Here is a 16,431-nt window from a genome sequence, read left to right as displayed (position 1 = left end):
TAATTCCAATAATCTACCGTACATCTATATATACCACTATCTTCTTCAGTAACTTTTGTTATAGTAAAGCTTATATTTGTATATTGGTCATCCGATTTCTCTGTGACCATGTACTTTGATGTATTGTTCTTCTCCGTCTTCAACTTAAACGTTGTTATCTTTTTCTAGAATAAAAAAACAAACAATAATTAGTATGACATTGTTTAACGTTTTATTAAATTGGTAAATTATTGGCTTGTTGTCATCAACGGCACTATGGTCTGACAAGTAATTTAGTCTTTCAAGTGGTTTGTACCATTTGTCATTTATTGTATTCTATCAACAAGCCTTTTTGCATGTGCAATTCAGTCTTATAGAAAATGTCTAAGATGAGTTTATGTTCACACTTCAACTTGTTTCATAAAACTTCTTAAATATCATGCTCAAATAATCTGTAAAAGCATCTTATTGAACCTTTTATGTATTTTTTAAAAGAACAAAATAAATTTCATTCAAAACTGCAACGCCAAACATTGAAACGAACAATTGACATATGAGATTCTGTGATTTGGTATATTTAGTAAGGTAACATGAAATAACTTACATTTTCTTTATAAATAGTAAATGTCTTTTGATATTTGGTTTGTTTTATAATCCAGGTTAGACTAACATCTGATCCTTTAGTAGCATTTATATATTCATTCGTACTCTCAATAAACACATCTGAAAGAAAAACCCATAACTTATCAAGTTTGTGTATAACTTTTTGTTACATCAATCAAGGAGATCCAACTCATATAATTATCATATATTACCACAACAAATCCATCAGTTATCCTGTTTCACTAATATATTGGCAGGGGACAACGTATAATTGTTCGGATGGGACCAAAAACCGGGGTCCTGTGTACGTAAAAGAGCCCTTGATAGTTGGAATTCGATGTAAGAGTAGGCCGTGGCGCCGCTGCCAGGGCACACTTCCCCTCGTAGCAGACTGTATGGCCATCTTCCCTATCCAAATCGGAGCAGAGTAGTAGGACGTTAAACCTCATTTCACTAAAATAGTGATAGACACGAGATTCCGTGTCAATAACTGATATTAATGACGACATTAAATTGATTCCGTTTCAATAATAGTCTGGAGGCTCCGCGGGGGGGGGGGGGGGGGTATTAAATGGGCACACAACAAGACCCAATTTTTCTAGAGTAAAATTTTGCGTAGAATACGATGCCGAGTGGTAATCAGTCCGCCGTTGGGGCGTTTTCGAGATATTCGGGGTCAAACGTCAAATGGGTTCATTTGCACTGAAAGTGAATGCGCGGTCATTCTTGTATCATGAAAATAAGCTGAAAATGAAAGAAAGTAATCAGTCTTTCAATAAAAATGCAAACTTGCTAAATTCACCTTTGCTCTTTGTGACCCCAGGGGTCAAAAGGTCACATTTTCCGTTTTAGCACTTGGAAGATTTAAAGTAATAAATGTCGGCGTAAAATATAAAAACTAAAGCGAAACCTGTTCTAATTAATAATAGGAACATTTAAAATTTATCTTTAGGTGGTCTTAGTACCAAACTTTTACTTTGGAACGTCGAAAATGATCTTGCATAACAGAACCAAAACGCTTCGGAGCCTCTTTCAAAAATACGTAAAAACTGTTAAATCAAAATCTATCCGAATTAGATTTACAACGAATGCTATACATAATGATTCTAGTTGTCTGAAAAAAAACAACAATTAAATAGTTCCATGGCTGGACATGGCGTCACAAGGCCTGCCAAAATTTTCCCCGCTAACATTTACCAATACGACATATGTATCCTGTGAACTACTATGTACAATGCATTCGTCGGTTTTATCTGCGTCCATGTTCCGGCTAAATTCATAAAAACTCATAAAAAGTTTGCAAACTTTTAATCTCGTCGCCAGATGCGTGTTTTCCCGTCACAGATTAACGTCGGTTTTCCTAGACTGGGATTCTCGGAAATCCACGCAGCCTGCAGCCTTGAGTCCAACACTGAAACTATTCAATTGTTTTTCAGATAACTAGTATCATTATGTATAACAATCGTTGAGAAAATAAATCGGAGAGATTTCGATTTGACAGTTTTTACGTTTTTACGTATATGTTGGTTCTGTTATGCAAGATCATTTTCGACGTTCCAAAGTAAAAGTTCGGTGCTAAGACCACCTAAAGATAAATTTGAAATGTTCCTATTATTAATTAGAACAGGATTGGTTTTATTTTTATATTTTACGTTGACATTTTATTGCTTTAAATCTTCCTAGTGTAAAAACGGTAAATTTCACCTTTTGACCTCCAGGGTCACTAAGACTGAAGGTGAATAGCAAGTTTTCATTTTTATTGAAAGTGTGATTACTTTCGATCATTTTCAGCTTCTTTTCATTATACAAGAATGACTTCCCATTCACTTTCAGTGCAAATGAACTCATTTGACCTTTGACCCCGAATATCTCGAAAACGGCGGACTGATTACCACTCGGCATCGTATTCTACGCAAAAGTTTACGCTAGAAAAATTGGGTCTGGTTTTGTGCCCATTTGATGGACCCCCCCCCCCCCCCGCGCTGAGCCTCCGGTCTATAACCTGTTTCGCAATCCCGATTAAGTTCTTCGGGTTTTTTCGAGTCATTCAGACGGCAGCTAAAATTAAAGTCCAAGAGTTTTTGAATATTTTCCTATTATTTATTATCCCGTTTTAAAGTGAGTTTCTGATAATCATACTTGAAAGTATGAATGTTGTACACTCAGCAATGGGTCCAGTGGTGGTAGTATTTTACGATTAACGTTCTTTAAAACAATTCAACCAACTACAATACAGTTAATACTATATTCAATATAAGTCTTAAAAAAATAAATTGTGATAGTTAATAAATTATTAAATTCGAACATGGCACTCTTACAAAATGAAATGAAAGTGGATTTAACGCCCTACTGCTCTGCTCCTATACCGGGATAATGAAGACGGACATACGCCTTACAGTGTGCTATGAGGGAAATTTTGCCCGGGCGAATTCCAACTACCAAGGGTTTTTTACGTGCACGCCAATGTATACACGGGACCTCGGTTTTTCGTCCTATCCGAACGACTAGACATCTGTCCTTGTCAGGCTATCCATCCTACACCACTGACAAGGTTAAAGCACGTCGGAAAATCCCAATGAACTTTGTCGGCCCATGCAGGAATCGAACACTCTTACAGATCTGCTAATTACATTGTTTATATCGTTAAGCTGATCATCTATTTCGCCCTTATTTTTAAGGCGTAAATGATGAATTTTATATATTTTTTGCAAAGAAACCAAACTTACCTTCACCTGACGTTACAGATGCCAGCTGAATACAAATTAAATATAAAAATATTCGACAGTTTAGTGACATTGTTGGCGTTATGTTATATCTGTCAAATAGTGTATAGCCCTATGTAAAACGCATCACACTACTCATGTTCACTGTGGTTTTAATTTCCATCTATGCGTCATGTTTAACTCCCATTTCCCGGTAGGTTGATGACTTTAACAGATATATCAGTCCACTCGGATTGCCCTTTGAGGCTTGTAATAAAGTATATTACATATGCATAATGTATTACATGATTTAAATAATATCTTTAAAATTTCAATTAAACATTTAATAGTTGGTCATACAGAAAACAAGCTAGGGTCCACGGTGGTTCGGTGAATGAGGCGCTGGTCCAGTAAGAATCTCGGATATTTCCAGTGTAGTTTCCACTTACAAATGGGTACAGACTGGGGTGGGGGGGGGGTCTGGTGAGGAAAGTGTCTGTTCTTTTGGATCGAACCAAACACCGAGGTCAAAGCGACGCTTCACGGGAAACACGGTATAGAAAACTAGGTCGTTAAATCCCATTTCATTTAAGGTTGAAAGTGTGTCAAAGCGTGGGGTTACGCTTGGATATTTATATAAAAAAAAACAATGATTCATATACAGTCGCTATGACGTTAAACGATATGAGCGATCGAATAGGAAATATATTTTGTAAAATATTGAACTAATCTATGAACTTTCATCTGTTGTCAGTTAAACGATGTTTAATGGGACCTATGCTTGTCAATATAAAATGTATGCATTCCAAAATGTCTTGTTCAAAAACTTAAACAATACAAACAGCTTATGTGCATCTCAAAAGTTAAAATGCGCTGATTTACACGACATAGATACAGAACTAGTATGTGTTGTTTTTAAAACATATAACCATCAATTTAAATAACTTTATTGATCGAGTTGACATTGACTAAATGACAGACCTTGTGATCTCAAGCATGCACGTTAAACATTCGACCACCCACACTCCATTTTAATACACCCATATTTTAGAGTCGGCGTATTACGTTATCGAATTCCAACTGCCAAGGGATCTTTTACGTACACGCCAATGTGTACACGGGACCTCGGTTTTTCGTCCCATCCGAACGACTAGACAGCTGTCCTTGTCAGGCCCCCCATCCTGCATCACTGACAAGGGGAAACCACGCCAGAAAATCTAAATGAGATATATGATTAAGCAGTATGTTGTGCAATATGGACTCGCGCCCACCCTTGGTTGTGTATGGTGTCAAATTCTTTGAGATAAGACTCTCGGGCAGAACCACATACAATTCACCCATCGTAGAGTTTTGATCTTATCAATGCTATATATAATCTGAGCAATAAGGTCTGCTCCCCAGTCTGTGTGTGTGATAAGACTCTCAATATGTTGCCGGCTTTCAGACATATCGTCTTGGGGGGTTTTATGTGGAGGATAAAAGATAACTTCTAATCAAATATCAAACCCAAGTATTTTGTATCATCTATTTTGTGTAATCTCCAGATCGGGATGTTAACCTCGTGATTGAAAAACTGCATACAGTCTTGGATTTTGATGTTTATCAGCCGCGCATCGTTGAATACAATTCCAAGCTCAAACTGACGTTCGATTATCTGCATACCTGTCATCAACATAAAGAGGGCGGTCTTTTGCACTTTTAAGGAACGCCTGTATTGTATTAATATTTTAATTAAAATAGAGATGGAGATAAAATACTTCCCTATGGAATCCCGATTGATCTGAAGCTTACGTTAAACGACCTTCTCTGAAATTTATAATGAAGATAGGTAAGCGACTCCACAGACGGAGGTTATGCAGGTATCATAAACTTTCTCCAGATCGACAAATAATGCAACTAAATGTTGTTTCTTGATGAAAGCACCCCCGATAAACGTTTCAAATCTAACGAGATGATCAAGTGTGCGCTTGTTGGACAATAATCCATATTGGAGGTCTGTAATGAGACTGTTGGACTCAAGGTACCAAACACGCCTTCGATTGGCCAGTCTCCCCATGGTTTTGCAAATGTAGCTAGTTAAACCGATAGGGTGATCATTGGTAGGATTCGTAAGATCTTTATCCGATTTCGAGATAACAATTATTGTGGCAACGAAGGAGACAAATTCCCATCTACCCAAGTTTGGTTATAAAGATCTAATAATATTAAAACTATAAAAAGGTACATGTTCTAAACTCTGATAGTGCATTTTATCTGGACCAGTTGCAGTGTCCCAAAGCTCGCTTAAACAAATCACGGAGTTCGGCAATAGAACAATTATCATTGTAATATTCACCATTTCTGGACTTGTAATTTAGCTACCCTTTCTCCTACATCAGAGGAGAAATTGTATGAGAATTAGTGATATCAGTGAATTACAATTGTTATTCGGGTGGAATTAGATAAGGCCATGGTGTCATTTGCACCTTCTTACCCCTTCGCATCAACAGAGGAGAGACACACATATTCAGATTCCGATCAGCCATGTGCAACCTGAGAGAGGGATCATTATGATTTATCAAGACAGGAAAGCGGCCACTTCCACACAGAATTTCAATTACCTTCCATGTAAAATCCTGAAACAGGACCGGCGAGCAAAATACATGTTTGGGTCAGATCGAGGGTAAGATCGAAGAAAAGAAGTTACATTTGTAAGCGTGTCTTTTAATAAACACAAATTATTCATGTGAATGAAATCCGCTATTTGTTTACCGTCGTGCTTTTCAAATTGAATTCCCTAAGGAGAAAATGGCATAGATCACAACATGATTTATGGCACTGCAGACAATCCAGGATAATTCTGACGGCACGTCAACCTTCGACATATACGTATGTTCGAGAAGAAATACCCATTTACTTAGATTCTTACCTGTCTTCTTTCTGTGTTCTCAGTTTTGTAATGCAGGTTTTGGCCTAAATATGCAATCTTCTCCTTCTGGGGATTTCTATATGACATGTATGCCTGTCTCCCTATTTTCAGTACTTCTCCATTATAACTACAAATGTTTCTATACACTAATCGGCTCCTAATTACAGATGAGAATAAGCGCGGTCTGATTCCTAAAATATTTTGGATCAAAATAACCTATGGCACGAGTAACCAAACTTGTGTATGAATTTCTAACATTCTATCTATTGTTATTTTATATAATGGTAATAAATTTTGGCTTGTGTAGTTATCTTGCTGGCCATGTGATTATGACCCCGTGTCACTGGATCAACTACGATCTCCGTCCTTAAAACCTGTTATACCATATTCATATAAGATTTATTGTGGGTAAATCGTGTTGGACATTCGCGAAACTTGTCCATTGGTTCAGTCAAAAATGGTCTAACACTTGCTCTTTAGATCATAAGTTATGCCATAGTTGATAAATCTGTATCAGATGTTAGTCTTAAATACCTAGTTTGCGTCGAATGCACCTTAAACCCTATTTCTCTCATTTAAGTCTTTAATGAAGTCCAATTATTAATACAAAAGCATAATCCTTTAGCTATTTGTTTATAGGAAACTTTTTAACGGAATTCTGACACTTTGTCTTTTAGAAATTTTGTTGGTTACCATCATCATTCAGTTGGTGATGGTAGGGCTCATGGGGGTGTTTCTATTATTCTTAATGGTGATATCCCTCAGAGTCAAGTCACCCTCAATCACCTTTACAGGCAGTTGCGGTGAGGGTGACTTTGCATAATCTTCCTATTACACTCTGTTCTATTTATTTGAGCTCAACCTGGTGCTGATGACCGTGTTGCCCATATTAGCTGTATTGATATGTGTCTTTGTAGGATTAGGTATTTATGGTAAGTGCTTGGTATAAGGTGTGCTGTTCATGCTCTGCATGAGCATACTTTGAACATACTTTATAACAGTATGTATTCTTCAATATATATGGAAATATATTCAACAATTAATATATAGTAAAAGGTTATAGTTAAAGCTACTCTCAGGTGTTGGATATTATAAATAAAGTTGTTTTAGGAAAGGAAACTGGGTTGTTGCGAGTACTTTCCGCTTTATTAAGCTTCTGTAAACACACCAATTTGTAAAAATAGAAACATATATGAACTAATGTCAGTTTCAAAGATACGGTACGACCACAGCTTGTATAATGAACTATTTTCTTGCAGGTTATAAGCGTAAAGCTAAAAGAGTGGTAAATACCAGCAGCAATCCAACGAATAATATGCGACATTCCTACATTTCACTTAACAGTGTTGTTATATTCAATGCGAACCGTGATTCTACTGCAACCAATACTGAATCTACTGCATCTAACGACACAGATGCATATGCCAATCCTTACGATCCAATCAACAGAGACGGTATTGATACCAGTAAAAACTTGTATATGTCACTACAGAATCCTGGAACAAGTAACATTAACCAAGGCGAGGATGTCCAAGAGACAGATGTTGGTAGCAATTCGGTAACTAGTATAGATGATGTCCAAACAGCCGATGATGATAATGATGTTGATGATGATGATACATCGACCCTTGACTCTAATCCTTATAATGCTCTGAACAAATATACCATGAACAGTGCTGTACACAGTTATATATCGCTACCACCATGTACGAGATCCGGCTATGGGAAGAATGACCTTTCTCGCAATTCCAGTATAGTAGATGGCGTAATGATTGTGAAAAAAAGACCCTCAACGATTTAGATTTGATTCTCACATGTATCGATTCTCAAATTAAATCAAATTTTAGCCCATATTTTGCTTTTTTAGTCATTTATTTAACTTCTAACATGTCATAGAGTTAATTCCACATAGAGATGGACTATGGTCCCTAGATTTGATATTATACTGTTTTTGTATAGTTCTTGCAATGACTGTAATGTGTCTTGTAAAATTTAATTATAGAACTAATTATTGATTTTAGATATGTAATATATGTTTGCTTTGTATCAAATTGATTATTTGTATATGTATATAGTAAAAATAAATATTCGCTTATATTTTTAATATTAATTATTAGTGTTTTAAAAAGTCTGCTGTGATTATTTTGATATATTTTTACTTTGCTAGTCATATGTTTTGTGCAATGAGGGATCCCTGAGATATCTTCATTTATTTTGTTAGCAATTGTTGTATATTCTGTATTTACATTTATTTTACTATTTCTATAAATTTAAATCGATCACTTTTTTAAATAATGTATCTTTGTTTTTAACATAATAATTTAATGTTGTTTAAATTGCTGTATGCTTAAATAAAACATGCAAATATTTGTTTGTATATGAAAGTATGTGTTTGTCATTATTTTGATAATTCCCTTATATATTGAATACTTGAACAATGCTCGTATTCATACGTATATGGGCTTATGCCAGTAAAAGTAAAGCTAGAATTGCGATGCAGCGATGATGGGTTTCACTGGTTAATTAGATTTCCTCATAAGTATTGTAAACGTGTTATAAACTGGACGTAGAATTAGCCGATAAACCCAACAATATCAGTTCTATTTATATATGTATTACAGATATGTCACACAAAACACTGCAGCAAATGAAGACTCGATACGATATTTATTAGAGAAATAACCACTGACAAATTTAAAACTTAAAAACTGCATTAACTCTTTATAAAGCCTCTTTGACATGTGGAACATCTTAAAATTGGATGTGATCCTGATAAAATTGGTTATTGCTCGGCACGGGAAGGTGCGGATTCACTATCATAATTTGATACGATTAATAAATATCACTAACTTCAAAAATGTATTTGTTTTGGAAGCTAAACAATATATTTTTTGCCGAAATGGTATTACTTCCGGTGATGATGAAAATTTTAAATTAGTGTTATGAAATTTGTATTAAAATCGAATGACATTTGACACTTTTAAACACCAAAAACCTTGAAAAGTGACTTGTAGAAAATCATCTATTTCTTCTCAACTAAACTAATTATTGTTATCTTTATGATTGTGTGGGATTATTGTATTAGTGTTATGAAATTTGTATTAAAATCGAATGACATTTGACACTTTTAAACACCAAAAACCTTGAAAAGTGACTTGTAGAAAATCATCTATTTCTTCTCAACTAAACTAATTATTGTTATCTTTATGATTGTGTGGGATTATTGTATTTGTTGATTGGAATCAGATATCATAATTGGTCATAGGTCAGATGAACCTTTATAGGTAAAAAGGCCATAAAAAAAGGTTTCAGACATAAAATAGTTTTTTGTAAATATTTGGCACCTAATATCTGCGAAGATTCGTCAAAAATCAAAAATCTAAAGTACCGTGGCTGTGTGCCCTGTCTACGGTTATGTCAATTTGTTTCAAATGTTAATACAAGTGGCATTTAGTAATTAAACAGAAACACACTAACACTATTTATGAAATAACAATTATTGGTTTATTAACATGCAACGTTTCGACGAGAGTATCATCGTCGAAACGTTGCATGTTGATAAACCAGTATTTGTTATTCCATAAATAGTGTTATTGTATTACAGCAAATATTTGAACATTTCGATTTGTCGATGAACGTTCATAATAGCTTTAATCTCTAAGTCACACCCACTTTTCTATTAAAACCGAAGACATCCGACAAGTAGTTTCAGAGATGTGATCAAAGAGGATTAAAAAATTAATAAGAAGAATAGTAATCTTAACAAAAATAATAGTACATCACACAGATTGATTCAATGGCATTTTGTAAAGGAACTGGAATATACAATTCTATGGATTACAATTACTATTTATTAATAAGCGACGTCTCGACTAGGCTTCTCTTGTCTTTATCACGTAATCGTAACATGGTGAAACCCTAATTACACTCTATGTGAGTAATCTACTGATGAATAATAGTCATTCGTTGATGTTGAAATAAATGAGAAATGGGGTTTAACGTCCACTCGACACAAACTAGGTCATTTCGGGAATAACATATAATTCAATTTTATTTCAATAATTCGCTTTCGCTTAGGGGTCTTTAGCAGTGGGAGGAAACCGGGGGACCCGTAGAAAACCCACGAGGGTGGACAGGCGACCCTACTGCTTTATTTTATGTTTATTTTTGTTTAGTGTTTTGATGAATATTTTATGTATTCATATTATAGCATATTAATCATAATATTTATTGTAAATTTGAATTGGAACCACAATTATGTAAGTTGATTCTAGGGATGTTAATGATGCCTTCTCGCGTACAGACTGTGATTTTTTTATATATTTTGAATGAAAGATACTCATACTAATTTATCCATCAAAATGTAACTTCAGATCCCTTTCATCGACAGGAAACTACCTTATTCGATCAAAATTAATATGTTCACTTGTTTCGTCTGTAGCTCATTATTAGACTTTGCGCATTCCGACTCAATTTTTTGTCACATATTAAACTTAGATGTATTTTCAGGGATTTGCATGTTCAACGTAATCTATATTCTCCGGGAATGTACAATTCGTTGAAAGTCATAACTTTATTCATATTAAAATATGCATTCTCCGCGATAAATACTGATAAATATCTTTAGACAAAACGAATAAAGACATGTGTCAACTTTGATCTTCTCAATAAAATAAAATGAAAGGTATTTATGTCAATTGGTTAGGTTATATTCAGACGAGCGACCTTACGGTCACACAGAGCGGTCTATTGAAAAAATAACCGCATTCGCCAACTTTGGCCTTGTCGATAAAAACATAATGCCATGTATTATATGCTGACAAACAAGGTTGACTTCATACAAACAAAAATACACTGTAAGCTTTTGATTGAAAATTGCATTCACTGCAATAGTATCACCACAGACAGTTATAAATTACTTATGTTAAAGTTGCATTATGTACAATTTAGATAAAGAGGTGACCATTCTTGCTATAATTACTCAAAATAGATAATGAAACATTGAAAATATTGACAAATTCATTCAACATACTTTATTCTGGACACAATTATGAGCTACTGTATTATTTAGCGTAGATCTGATATTGTGGTAGCAACGATAATCTCGCGATTGTTCATATCCATTTAATTCTCGGTCATAATGAGTTGATTATAGCTTTGTCATGTTAAGACATGTCTAATTAATAATTAATATAAAAATTGAAGCCAAAAGAATAGGACTGCAATTGGTAGATTTAGCTCATACATAATGCATCTTTAATGTAACCTGTTATAAATAATATAGATCAATAATATTTATATAGTATTGGGCAACTGGTAGAGTTGTTAATAAGTTAGTAACGTGTTTCTAGAAATTTGGAAACTAAACATTTAAAATATACACACCAACGAAACATTCAGATCTTAAGTTACAAACTATAACGTTGTCAGAAACTCGAACAGTATTTAGGTCCATATAGAGATCAGTTATTTAGACAGAGTCGGTTCCATTTTAAGGGTCCGTATATTAATAGTCCTATTTCAGTATAATTACCAAACGGTTTAATGAAGACATGCAATATAGCATGCTATGAGGGAAAATATTCCTCACAAGAAACAGCGTGATGTCTCTCGGATGAGGCTTACAAGCACGGTCCATTGGACATTTTAGCTTGCACGTAAAATGAGAGTTTCGTACAAAAAAGTTAATTCGTTTAACCCCGTTTTATTTTATATTAAATAAGATGTAATCAGTTTAAAGTTACAGTCATCAAAATAACTGGTATACGAAAGCTTGAAATCAATATACAACTGTGTAACTGAAGGCCATGCTTTCTACCTAGCGGTTGTATACTGTATGGGATCCAACACGGTTCCTAAAGGTATTCCAAATAAGATATCAAATGCCTTTGATTTATCAATTTGGTCTAATGCGCGTAAATTAATGATTGTGAGATGAATTAATCTGAAAGTTTTTATTGTAAAGGTGTACAGCCATAACGTGTTACATGTGTTTTTAACTCATAATAATGGTAGACTATGGTGAAGGTGGGACTCAACGCGAATGCATATTTTCAGGGTACTAGAATGTCTATGCACTGTATAGTAATATGGATGGTGGGATTTGTGCAAAAAAACATATATGTATAATAATATCATTGCCTAGACTAATTATAAATGAAATGAAATGTTGTTTAATGGCACGTCAGCTCCAACCGGGCTATATTGCGCCAAACATATGGTGAATCTAACGAGACAAATTAAAACAATATCACAAAAATGAATTTATATATGTAAATAAAAACAAATATCACAGAAAATATATTAATTAAAAATAAATATAACAAATCTTTTACATATATAAATATTTAAAACGATATACATGATTAAATATATACAATTAAAATTGAGAATAAACATTTTTCTCTTTTAAAAATGTTAGCACTTTATCATATAGCTCCGGTTGAGCAAATAGCTGACGTTCTGACTGGCAACGGTGGTATTTAGATCTAACATACTTGAGATGTTTGCACTCAATCAAGATGTGTTTCACTGTCAAAGGAACATGACAGTGAACACGTTCCGGTTGAGGCTCTCGCTTCAAAATGAAAATGTGAGTTAAAAAAGTATGACCAATTCGAGAGCGACACAAAACAACTTCATCTGTCCTGTTAGACCTGTAGGAGCTTGGCCATTCTCCAAGGAGAGGCTTTATGTGATGAAGTTTGTGCCTGCAAGATCCCAAGACCGTTGCCAGCGGTCATAAATAAAATTATTTATACAGGATTTAAAATCCGTGTATGGCGTTAAAAATTCGAAAAAGGGAAGATCTAAGGCAGACTTGGCAGCCAAATCTGCTTGATCATTCCCTTTTATATCCATGTGACTGGGGAGCTAGCAAAGGACAATGTCCTTGCTGATGAACTCGTTTGATAGTAACAGACCATAAATGTCTGCTACTAATGGGTGTTCAAGCTGTTTATTATTTATTGCTTGTAGTGAGGACAAAGAATCAGTAAAAATTATATATTTTAAATCAGATGTTGATTGAATGAACTCCAAAGCCTGAAGAATGGCCTGGAGTTCAGCTGTAAAGATGGAAGCAGCAGGTGGAAGGCGGACAGAAATGGTCTCAGATGGTGTGACGGTAGCCGAAGCTACCCGATCACCATCTTTCGAACCATCTGTATATATTGGAGCATAATCACCATATTTAGACCTTAGGTCTCGAAAGAGAGACTGAAACACCGTGAAGCTAGTATCTCTATTTTTATGTTGTGTAAGATCGAAATCAATCTTATGGGGAGATATAGCCCACGGTGGAGTCCTAAAGAAAGGGGTATTCGCAATACTGTCCAGTCTGATACCAGCCTCAGACAAAAGGGGTTGTATGCGAATACCGAAAGGTGGAATAACTTTAGTCTTAAGCAGATATAGATGCTCATGATATGGTCTAAATATGGTGTTAAATGAAATATGATTTGGTAAAGATGCTATTTTCGTAGCATATTGCAGGGCCAGTTTATCACGTCTGTTGTGCAGTGAGGGCTCATGTGCCTCGACGTATAAACTGTCCACTGGAGATGTACGAAATGCTCCTAAACTGATTCTAAGTCCTTGGTTGTGTATGGTGTCGACCTCTTTGAGATAAGACTCGCGGGCAGACCCATACACATACACCCATAATCGAGTTTTGATCTTATTAAAGCTCGATATAATCGGAGCAAGACCTTACGGTCTGCTCCCCAGTCAGTATTTGATAAGACTCTCAATATGTTGAGGACTTTCAGACATTTCTTTTTTAGGCTTTTAATGTGGGGGATAAATGATAATTTCTTATCGAATATCAGCCCCAGAATTTTGGTTTCATCCACAACTGGAAAGCGGTTGCCATCCAAATAAAGTTCTGGATCTGGATGCAAACCACGTTTCTGACAGAAATGCATGCAGACAGTCTTGGATTTTGAAAAACGAATAGACTAATTATAGTTTGCAGATTCATAGACAAGTAATATAACACGAGAAACAACAGGAATCTACATGAATTGAACTTTTTAGGTTAATAAACACATTTGTTATATTCCACATATTGGTATGGAAGGTAAGAGGTATGTCCAATCCATATTTGGCTTAGTCATGTGGTCATTATATAGGCTTAATAACGAATCATCATAATTAATTAATAATATTTGACCAATTAAATACTAAGTAGCAAAAATCAAGTCATATAAAACAATCGAGATGTGCAAGAAAATATCATTTCGTTGGGAGAGACTGTTGGCCAACACCATGATACTGACTTTATTATTGATCTATGTTCTTAACCTATGTATCTTGCTTGATATAAAACTGTAGAATCCGTACTTTTGTTCCCGTCATCATGTTTGTTAGTCATACGATATTTTAGGGGGCTAATAAAAAGATATACACAACGTGAGATATTAAAGAAACATTTAAAAATGCGCCCTAATAAGTTAAAGAATTAAAAATACAAGGAGAGACAATAATAGACGATCACACGGCTAATAAAACATGTAGAAGATGAGAGAGTATGCGTCACACGTTGGATGTGAGGAGTTTTTGACAGTTGGCCTTTTCACATCTTACAACTCCATCGTATGATATATTTGATTTGGTTGCCGAACTGTGCTATAGCGACGCATAATGCTACAACTGGCAAATAATTTATTCTACACCTTAAAATGGACTGAAGGATATGTTTATGAAACCTTGCTTTGGTGTTGGATGGCCGAATGGTTTAACACGTTATATCATAAGGTCTATCATTGGGTCAAGTGGCGAGGATTCGATTCCTCGACGGGAATATTTCTAAGGGATTGATAAAGTGCATGTATAATTTGAAATTTCTCGGCAGTTTAATTGTTCAAGGTTTTTAAAGCAAACGTCTTGTTGGCTCCCCTTAAGTTGGACAGAATGAATGAATTAATCCAGGGGCAAATATTCAATTAACTTCTCAAGTACAAAATGTTTGAGGATTGGTATTAGTAGAGTACATCCACAAAACCTGTGTCACAATGTCTGTAAGGATCCGTAATGGCAATATAAATCCATAGAAGTAGTCCAGGTTGGGGATTAACTCACTTTTGTGTAGGTCAAAGGTCCTCTGCCTAATACAACTTAAATGCATACCTCAGTAGAGAAGTTCAATACTATTCCCTAGGACCCCTTGGGGCAACATCAATCTTTCTGAGTAGTCAATTGTGGGGATTAACCTACTTCTGAGATGTCAAAGGCCAAAAGTCTTGCGTGAAGCATTCGGGCCAAGGTAGGACAAAGCCTATTATATTGATATTCTGTACCCCACGTTATTCAAATCAAGAGTTACCTCACCTTTATGGAAAGCCTTGAGAACGCGACAGATGCTACAGGTTTTAACAGATTTAATCCAAATTTGTTGTGAAGCATTGGGTTCACCAGGGGACGAGCCGTATCGATATTCATCGTTACGTGACTTTCCGTTTTGGAATTACTTTGCCCCGTTTCTGAGAACCGTTTGTTAATGCGATAGAAGCTACACGTTTTAACATTTGGTGTGAAGCATTATGGCTGTGAGGTGGTTAACCATAACACAATGGCACGGGTAAAGTGCTAAAGGTCACAATTTCACTGAAATGCACGCACGAGATAGTTTATTTGTATTATAAGTTGTTTAATGGCCTCGAATACAACATTATTCAATGAATTGCTTGCTCTTGATCATCAATCTATGATTAATATGCACAAAACACTGGGATGGGTTTGTTGGGAAAGCTCCTTCAAAGATCGATTTCGATCGTACTCAAAGTAAAAAGAGAGATCTTAGCTCCGCTGCAATCCAATCTTTCTTTAGAAAAGTACGGTCTAAGTAAGTTGATTATATGCTCCTATTTATACAGATTGCTCTCGAATGATGGTATTCGTATGGCTTCGGTACTGTTACGCCGTCCGATACCACATCCAGAGGCGGATTCAAGGGGGCGAGGGGCGCGACAGGCGCGCGCCCCCCTAATTTTCGACAGTGCCCTTTTTTACTGCTGAAAGTGCCTTTTCTCAGACACAAATATGTCCGTTCCCAACCCGTTGCAGGGATCCAAAATGACTCAAACCATCGATTCAAACACACCAGTCTGGTCTAATTAATGCTTCCACTTTCAAACGAATTCTTGTTGTTTAGCTGACGGTGCCCTAATCCTATAGAGTGACTATAGACAGACATCTTGTGGAATCGGCGGCGTATACACTCATGTCCATCACCGACGG

The sequence above is a fragment of the Patella vulgata genome, chromosome 1, assembly GCF_932274485.2.
Source record: "Patella vulgata chromosome 1, xgPatVulg1.2, whole genome shotgun sequence".
Classification (NCBI taxonomy): Eukaryota; Metazoa; Mollusca; class Gastropoda; family Patellidae; genus Patella; species Patella vulgata.
The sequence above is the reverse complement of the archived record's forward strand: the minus strand, read 5'-3'. Positions refer to the sequence as shown.